The sequence below is a fragment of the Anabrus simplex genome, chromosome 9 (genome assembly GCF_040414725.1).
Source record: "Anabrus simplex isolate iqAnaSimp1 chromosome 9, ASM4041472v1, whole genome shotgun sequence".
Lineage (NCBI taxonomy): Eukaryota > Metazoa > Arthropoda > Insecta > Orthoptera > Tettigoniidae > Anabrus > Anabrus simplex.
Genome location: NC_090273.1, coordinates 153,408,868 through 153,419,443, shown reverse-complemented (window position 1 = coordinate 153,419,443; position 10,576 = coordinate 153,408,868).

The following is a 10,576-nucleotide window of genomic DNA, read 5'->3' as shown; positions in this document are numbered from 1 at the left end:
TTCTATAAGATAGACATCTCATAATGTTTCACAATGGCACGACAATTGGTCTTCGAATGACATCCCAAGGTCTTCCACAAGGCTCTATCTTGTCTCCGTTGCTTTTTAACATATACACAGCAGACCTCACATCTATATTTTCTCCTGAGATTCAAGTTCTTCAGTATGCTGATGATATTTGCATTTATACAGAAGCTGAATCCTTGGACAAGTGTCAAGAACAGATGACGGTTGCCATGAGGACTTTCACTCCTTGGCTTCATAACGATGGATTAACGATATCTGCAGGAAAATCAGCAGTCTCTATCTACACTCGACACTCGAGACGCACACTGGACACGATTCATCTGGGTTCCTACTTATTTCCCTACAAGGACTTATCTAGGACTTCTCATCGATCACAAATTGACATGGTCTCCACATATTCATCATGTGCTCCGCAAGTGTGATATTTCAGTCAATATCTTACGAGCCATTAGCGGCTCTTGGTGGGGCTGTGACCCAAAAATTGCGCTGCAACTGTACAGAACTTTGATTCGACCTCTCCTGGATTATGGAAGTGGATGCTTTGCTACGGTTTCCAAAACATTGTTAACTAAACTAGACAAATGTCAGTATAAGGTCCTTAGACTCTGCATAGGAGCAATGCAGACTACACCTACAAATGCTCTGCTACTTGAAACAATCGAACCACCTCTCCATCTACGAAGGCAGTATCTACCGGGGAAATATATTTTCAAACTTCTTCAATACAGGAAGTCTCCAATACTTCACAAGATATCCAAGCTGACTACCCTAGTACTGACTTCACGCTACTGGAGAAAGAAACGTCAACCGATCCTAGTGGATGAATTTACCAATCTCAGTGGTTGCAGACGTACAGATACCCATCCCAGTTTTAACTGTTCTTTTGAAACTACTATTAAGAAACTGGATATTCGACTAGAAACATCATTTGAGATCACTGTGAACTGTAACGATGTCAGCCTGAAAAGTTATCTGGCAGAATGGCCACACGCCAGACACATCTACACAGATGGATCAAAGGACTGTAATACAGTGGGTAGCGCCTATATCGATGCTCACTCCGGCAGTTGTGGTAAATTCAGGCTACCTCCGACAGCATCTATGTTTACGGCTGAGCTTACAGCCATTTTGGGGGCCCTCGAATACGCTGCCAATCTTCCTGAGCGGTTGATTGTGGTGTTGTCTGATTCTAGATCAACACTACAGAGTCTACAAACCATTAACTCACGGACATCATCCTTGATTCTCGTACACGAGATTATTGCACAGGTACATCGACTTGAGACACAGGGGAAGAAAGTTTCATTTGTGTGGGTAAAAGCCCATGTAGGAATCTCAGGCAATGAGCTAGCAGACAAAGCAGCACGATCTGCTGCCACTGAAGGCCAACAGACCTACACGACAGTTCCAGCATCGGATTACACCTCCTTGCTTCGTCGACGGCAATTGACGGCGTGGAACAACGAGTGGCATGATACCTCCCAACAATGCGGAAAACACTATGCCACTATCCATCCAGATATTCCAAAAGTTCTTTGGCACCATCAGCGTCCCTATTCGCGTCAATTCATCAGAACAATCGCAAGAATGAAGTTTCATCATGGTTGTTTCCCTCAGCATCTGCACAAAATCCAAGTACTAGGATCTCCCTTCTGTTCATGTTCAGCCGATACAGTTGCCGATCTTAATCATATATTCTTTGGATGTCCACACCACTTTGTACGCACTACTTGCCTACTTCAAAATTTATTGGCATTGGGATACCAATTACCCCCTATTCTTTCGCCAATTCTCCACAAAAGTGATCAATCTGCTTACTTTGAGTTATATGCATTTCTTTCTGACATTGGACTGCGAATCTAAGTCCTTCACCTAGCATCGAACTTACCCTATAATACTACAGCACTCCTACCTTCTTCTGATCCACGGCCTAGTCACGCGTACCACTGGATGTCCTCATAGGCCTTATGATGAGAAGACGAATCCATCTCTCCTGTCTCAGAGCAATAAATAAATTAAAACATAAGTTCCTATAAAAATCCCTTCCATTCATAATTCACTGGCTGAGTGACCCGAATGCAAAAAAAAAAAAGGTGATTTACAACATTACACAGTTATTCAGGTAAGCACAAGCTTAAATAGTTATGTACTCTTAAAATATCGATGTCAGAATGCGGTGGATGGAGATCTCAACCATATTTTGTTTAACTGTGGTTTTTATGATGCTTCTCGAAGCCGCTTTCTATCTGAACTATGTTTTCTGTAAGTGCCGTTTCCGACCAACGCTGCACTGGTGTTTCAAGGTAAAAAAAATCAGTTATCAATGCTGTGATGGACTTTTTGAGAACTGCGGATATAAAAATTTGACTTTGTGCTTATCGCATTGTTGCCAGTGTTTTGTTTGTTCCCCCCTCTCCTCCCAGAAGAGAGATTCTGTGTGGTTCACGGCCGGTGTGGTTTTATCAAGACCGACTTCAATCCTCAGACCGTAATATTAAAAAAACATGGCGGCCGAAGTAGCCGGATTGCTGGGATTGGCTAACACGAAAACATCACGTACATATTATACAAACGGTTGTAATTTAACATGATAAATGTAACAACATAGGGAAAATTATTCTCATGTATAAAAACTCTTCGCCAACAAGTACGCACCACATATAATCAACTAGAATCACATATATCCTACTAGAAAAGAGAACAATAAGCTGATTATTTAGAAGTTTCAATTAGTCAAATAACGTGACAAAATACATGATAAAACTGTTAAAATGATATTCATAGTATCATTTTGAATGTTTCAAAATAAATTAAACTGCGAAATACCTGAATTTATTCGCTCTCATGAGAACTATGAACACAATTTGTTGCCTTAGTTTTGAAATAGTGCATAATTTCTTATATTCAGCACTCAATGAAAGGGAAGCACACCCAAAGATAACTTTACGTTCCACTAACTACTTTTTTTACGGTTTTCGGACATGCCGAGGGGCCAGAATTTGTCCCTCAGGAGTTCTTTTAAGTGCCAGTAAGTCTACCGACACGAGGCTGACGTATTTGAGCACCTTCAAATACCACCCGACTGAGCCAGGATTGAACCTGCCAACTTGGGGTCAGGAGGCCAGCGCCTTAACAGTCTGAACCACTCAGCCCAAGTACACCCGAAATGATTAGCTTAACCCAATGCACGACCCTGGTAATGCTAACATAATGTTGACATATGGCATAGCAGCACTTCATACAATGATGGTAACCTTAGTAATGTAACGTTCAGACACTAAAAATATAATAGGTTTTTACCCATTAAAGGACGTGAGTGCAAAAACTCTATTGACTCCAAACATTAACATTTAACCTACGTGGACGAGCTTCAATTTGGTGCAGTCTGCTTGATAACAGATAACCACAGCATGAATCGGAAGGTGTTGGTAGTGTAAAACCCTGTTTTACAAACCCAGCTAATACCTCCAAGTTGCTATTTCTTCTGTGTAACGGTGTAGAGATTGCTGTATCTGTCACACTTATAAGATTTGTTATACTCCAAGATCCATCGAAACATTTCCGCAGATAAGCACATATTTTAAAATACACTTGCATCTAAATCACTGGACACTTTGAAGCACAAAGACACTGACGGAATATCACAATATAAATTATGTTATATTTAAATTAATATTTTTCGAGGAACACGAATAAGTTGACGTTTGGAATTGGAGAAAAGTCTTTCCTAACCTTAGACTTATTCTCAAAATGGTGTATCCAGTTTTGTAATCGACTTCAAATTATTCACGATGCATATTCCTAATCCATTTTTCTCTTAATGTTTTATTCCGTAGAAAACTTAAGAATAGTTGTATGAGAGGCATTACCTGGTTCACGACGCGATCAAAACAAACATTCTCACATTACTGCGTATAATTATAGATTCTAAGTGTCCACTGACTCACATAAATACACTCACACACTTATATTATACAAAGATACTAACATTAATTGTCAACATTAATGAAATTACACCGACTACATACGATAACAAAAAACCAAAACAAACCCAAATTTCTGACCTGTCCGGCTACTCGATTCGCCATCTTTGAACGATCGAGAGTAGCATTAAGATCTGAGGATTGGAGTCGGTCTTGGTTTTTATTTCTTATATGTTCTTTGAGCTGACAATTTATGCTTTTGTATGCGTGCTGAGAGTGTTCTTTGTACATGGTGGATGACAAAATGTTGTCACAACAAAGGTCAATAAATAGAATAATTTTAAAATTGCGGATTTTTCCAGAAATTTCTGGACATTTCTATTACTTTATATAAAGTTCAATACTGCCGTAGATGGCTCCAGAGAGCTTTTACAAATATTCAGTACCAAAAAGTTTGAGGTGTTTGAAGAAAATTTTATAAGGCTCAAGGAAGTAACAGGGGTGTATATGACTGAAATACGATTTTAGAAATTTCATGTTAAACGTGAATTTTTTAAGCTAAAGAAAATTGGGGCCTTTTATTACATTTGAGGAAAAGCTCATCATTTCATGGAACAGGAAATCAGTTTTTTTTTTTACAAAGTGTCAAGAAGTCATAACCCTACTGTGCACGACATCCACATCCCGCGGTGAGTAGCGACCGCCATCTTGTGATGACTTCATCTCTTGCGGTCACGTTTTCTTCACGTCCTGAGAAGTAATATGGAAACCAATCTCATATACGGGATATTTTTGAGCTATAATTTTGAAGTGTTTACAAGAAAAGCGTTTCATCGGTTTTTCGTGAGTGGCCTTCACGTCCGCCATTTTGGGCGGGACCAGCGAATGAAGTAGTGACGGCATCATCAAGCTCAAGCGCCCCTTACAAGCCGCACCGATCATGGTTGAGCCTGTGTGCAATCGTCCGTGATGGCGTGAGGGCCAAATGGAATTTACGTGAACGATTAACCTGGAGTCTTCTAGCTCGCGAGGTTTTTGGATGTTTCCGTCTCCGGACTGTTCTGGAACGACTAGCCAGGGTATATAAGTCAGGTGAAACCTGCGAGTTCGGTGCAGTTGGTGTAGTGGGTTAGTTGAGCGCCGACAGTCTGGGAGTGAACTGATAGCACGCAGAGTATTCGTTCTGCTTGCCTGTCACCGTGTGTTGAGTGCTGAAGCGGTATGGAAGAGAACACTACATATCGGCAGAGGACAGCGAAAGGAGGTTCTACTGAAGTGAACGGACAGCGTACGTCATCCTGACTGCGAGACTGCCGTGTGCAGGTTGTAAACTGAGGACTGTGACAGCGCTACTGAGTGAGAGTGAGTACTAGTGTACGAAGACCGAGTGTGTATGAACAGAGAGAACTGAGAGAGAGCACGAACTGTGTGATATGTACTGTAAGTAGTGATCCTGGTAGGCCTGTGTCTTAATGTGTAGACTAAGTAATTAGGTAATCCATCTTAGAAGTTTAACGCTGCCAGTTTCTGTGTTTATTTATCTACCCCACCAACTCGGAACAATCATCTTATTGACGGCTGATCAGAAGAGAGCTGCTACGGAGAGGCCGAACCACTGACGTAGCTTTCCCAAACATGAGATCCTTATTCTGCCCGGAACGTGTCTTCTTGCTGGACGAGATGGAGCAGGGTTTCTTATCACATGATAAAAGTAGGCGAGTTTCCGATTTTTTATAGTGTTCGTGATCTGTTCTTCTCATCTGGGTCTAAACGTCTTCGTTTCTCATTCAATGTATCCAACTGATACGGAGCATACTGCGATAGCACCACCACTCGAACGCGCAATAAGATTTACAAAAAAACCTCTATCAGTATCCATTATTCTACTCCGTGAAGAAGGACCACAACGTCATAGCAATGGAGAAGATATTATTTGCAGCTTTTGGAGACATTCTGGAGCTTGAAGAATGTGCCTCTTGCTTCTTGATGCGGCACTTAACTTCCAGGGAATGGTCCTAATCCTCGCTGAATGAAGACCCAACGTTCGTCATTTAAAAAACTGTCTGGAAAGGTACTTGGCCAGGGTCGAGGTCTACAAATTTCAAATTTGTTGGAATGCTGGAACATGAAAACTAATTAACCCATTCGGATCGAGTGACTGGTAAGATTCGTCATTTACTAAACAGGACAATGAGACACTCCCTCCGTGCATGGGCTATGACCATTTTCTTGTGGTTCGATCACTCCTGCAAGTACCCTCGGTATCCGTGAATATCTTTGGACTGTGGCTTCTTGTCCCTCGCTAGCTTTCATTCTAGGTCTCAAAAAGTGAACCAGTCCATTCAAAGTCAGTCCCCAGTGTATGTCATATTATTTTAGGCATTAAATGAGAAGTATGATAGTGGAGAGAGGGAATGCAAGCTCATACCCCAGTCACTTCTACAATGTCGAAGCCAGGGATGAGACTGAGACAGGTAAATAAAAGTAACAAATCTCTTCTAGCCCATACCAGCGCTGTAAACAAGACTCCTCGTCACCAGAGCCACTCTACTGTCTCAGTTTCTCACATTTCTCGCTTACGTGAACGAATCGTATCCACGAAATTTCTTGGCAATTTTTGTCCTAAATGGAGGATAATAATTGCTTTCACACAAATCAATAGTAAAATTTGCGATTAATTAATAAATACCATTAGGCTATTCCCTCCCCCCCCCCAAACTCCATGGCACTACTAGAGAAATATAGCTATGTAACTATGGCGATTATTTCGCTGTAGACACGACCGACGAAATTAAAATATACACTGCTAATCCGATGGCCATCTATGAATCTACTTGAGCAACTGGTAGCCATGACACCTGAAGTCAAAAACTATGCTGATTTCCTCTGAATCTGCCAGAGAAAGAATCTGGAGAAGTTGTTGCGTGTTGGAGTACGGTCTTTGAGAAGGCGTGCAAGGTTACCCCATAAGATCTTCAAGGTTGCTAACAAAGGCAAAGCTACTGGATTCCCCTGGGCCAAGCAAGTGGACAAAGATCTTGCAGAGCTTAATATTAATCAAGCCGCAATAACTGACAGGAATGCATACCGTTTAATGCTCAAAACTAAACCTTTCCTAACATCCCTTACATCAGCTAGCCGCAAAGGAGGCGGAAATTGGTCAGAGGAGCAAATAAATAAATAACTAAATAAATAAATAAATAAATAAATAAATAAATAAATAAATAAATAAATAAATGTAGGCTATGAATTCAGTAGAATGAAGTCAAGCGAGGGTTGACCAAGAGAGGTCCGGTAGAAATATTAAAGCTGTAAAGCTGGTAGAATACCATATGCGGAAGGAATGCTACACTCAGTCATGGTTCCGGTGGTCTCAAGTTTAGAATCTGGGGTTACCCCGTTTAATGGCCCCTTACGACGGGCACGGGATGCCGTAGAGATATTCTACGTCACAACCAACATGCATATGTGTTGCTTGTTGCACAGAAGATCTCAGAAGGTAGCCATAAGTAGCAAAAGCATAAAACCAAACAAACTAGACCAAGAAGCAAAATTCTAATATTATACCAGAATGACACTGAAGGTATGTCATTAAAAGGCAGTGGTATCTTTCTCTACGCGTGTGAATTCCTCAATGAACTGCTGTACGTATGACATGTCTTCCTGTAGTGAATGATTTTATTGTTAGTGTATGATAACCAAGCAAATCCCTACTATATTCACTCCGCTTATTTCATTATAACATTAATGCAACATTAGTGCATTTGAAAATGTGTTTTTTTCTAAATAAAACTTTAGTTTGCAACTCGTTGATCTGATAACAGGGCCATGAAGTGGCAGCCACCACTGTTTGCTGTGCTTCAACCAGTGGCGCTGTAACGGGTGTCGTTGGACACGACTGTCTTCTGTGGCATTCCGCTTCATCTTTTGTTTCCTTCCTGAGGTCCAGGGCTATCACGGATTAATGGAACACAAAATTTACATTCCTTATCTCATCTGCAGAGAAGGAGAGGACGTGCCTGGATTCCATCCCATCTTCCATTGTTGTGCTGTGACATTATTGCATGGCGAGCGGGAACTAATTTAGTAGTGGATTTTGGTATCCTTACACGGTGTGCGGCATTTACGCCCTTAGTGTTAGTGTTTTAGTACTGTGTAGTGCATGTTTTTTGTCTTGCTGGGTTTTTGTTCTGTGTTTTTGGTGTTTGCCTGTTTGAGTGTCTTGTGAAACTTGTAGAGATGTCTTCCGCCCCGCCGGGAGGCGGGGACACCCCTGTATGTAATAGTGATACCTCCCAGTGTTCTCCTGAGTCTCCGACTGACCTTTCTGCTTGCATGGATACTAGTTCAATAACAGTGCTCCCTGATATTAACCCAAAACTTTTTACCGAACTTGTTAACAAGGGTAACATCTTCTCTATCATTGCCAACCTTCCTTCCCTTCCGCCATGGCACACCTTGGTGAAAGGCAAGAGAAAAACTGAAACTAAAATGCGTCTCCGTAAGATGGCTAGAGTAACGCATAAACCTGTCACCACTGAGAACCGCTTTGATGTGTTAGCGAATCACCCCTCCAGCGGTGATTTTCCACCATTACCTTCTCAATCGCAGCCTATAATCAGTAACACGGCTGCAAACCAGCCCTCTAACGTGGCACCAAACCCAGCGAGCCCACCTCAGACTGTCGTAGAACAGCCTGGGACCAGCTCGACACCCGCTGGTAACCAAGATGTAGAAATGGAGAACGCCCCCAAGAAGAAAATCTCAATCCCCCCATTGTTGTAGCTGACAAATCTGATTACCAACGTCACTACAAATTTTAAAAATCCGGATGCACTGGCGAAATCAAGGTCATAAACACTCGCGATGCCCTGAAATTCCATGCGGAAAATACAGATGACTACAATCTTATTAAACAATACTTTGAGGAGTCTAACGCTAGACTACTATTCACATCAGCTCCCTAGCAACAGGCTCCTCAAAGTAATTATCAGAAATATAATTTCAACAGTGGGAGTAGACTGGGCTCGGGAAGAGCTCATGGAAATGTGGTACGAACCCCAGGACCTCCACCAGTACACCCGTCGTGACGCCACAACCAAGAAATTAATCCCTCTTAATGTCATGAACCTTACCCTCCCGAACACGGAGTACTCTAAAGCTATATACTCCGTCCATTATTTGTGTGGGTCTAAGGTCAAGATAGAGGCATTTAAGGGTCTTGAGGGCCCCTCTCAGTGCTATAAATGCCAGAGGTGGGGTCACACAGCTAACTATTGCAAGATGCCTGTAAGATGCGTTAAATGTGACGAAAATCACACGGCTGCTGCGTGTCCTCTTCAGGGCAATGCACCAGCAGAATGTGCAAATTGCGACGAAAGCCATCCAGCCTCCTCAAGAGGTTGCTCCTTGTTTCTCTCCATTATGGCATAGAAAAGGCTAGAGAAGTCTTGAAAGCCAAGAAGAAACAAAAGGACTCTCACTCCTACAAGAGAACTAGACCCCAACTTCTCGTACGCTCAAGCGTCAGGAGGAGCCCCCTCCCCCACCCCCACCACATTTCACGCATCATCAGCAGACACTGCCCCTCAATCGGCGGCATCTTTTATGTCCGACCTTTCAGGACTGAAAGATATCGTAGACCTCTGCAGGCAAATTAATTTCCCTAAATTGATACCAATTATAAAAGACACAGCGACAAAATGAAGATCATGTCCGACAACAATGGACAAGATTGTGGTTTTGATTAATGCTGCTATGCAGTATTTCTCTGATCCCTAAATTTTAAGGTTCATTCTGTTCTGACATGGACTTAACAATCTGTGCTTGGAACTGTCAGAGTGTTGGTGAGAAATATGAGCTTGAGGCTTTTATTTCTGACCACAATATTGACATAATGCTGTTAGGAGAGACTTGGTTAAAACCGCCCGCATATGCCCTTCAAAATTAAAAATTTTACTGTCTATCGTAAGGACAGACTCTACGATGAGGCGTGGCGGTGCTGATTAAGTCTAAACTTATAGACCATCTTATTGACCCCCTTCCTCATGGTGTTACTGAGTCCCTCGATATTGAGGTTATCGTATTTTTGCGGCCTATTTACCTCCCAAAGCTCCGCTACATACAGCGGAATTAGATTTATTATTAAACAACCCGTCCAAAGTCTCCTCTTTCATCATTGGTGACTTAAATGCCAAGCATCTAGACTGGAATTAACGAGTGACTAATCCTAAGGGAAGAACGCTACAACACTACATGAGCGACAATGACATCGGGGTCTTTCCCCAACCGAACCTATCTATCCCACTAACGGTTCGCGCCCTGATGTCATTGATGTTGCAGTGACAAAATTTTATAATTATCCTATTGATTTTACAGTACTTAGAGAATTAAATTCGGACCATGACCCCATTCTTTTTCATCTTACTTGGGTTAGGTTATCTGAGCCATCTTCACCATTGTTGATCTCATCTTTAGATTACAATAAGTTTACTTGGCATATAAATCAAAATTTAAAACCTTTCGACATCAACAGCCGGGATGATATTGACCGGGCCGTGGAGCATCTTACTAATACGATGCGAAATGCCCGTAAATACATCCTGAATGCTGCTCGAAATTCAGTA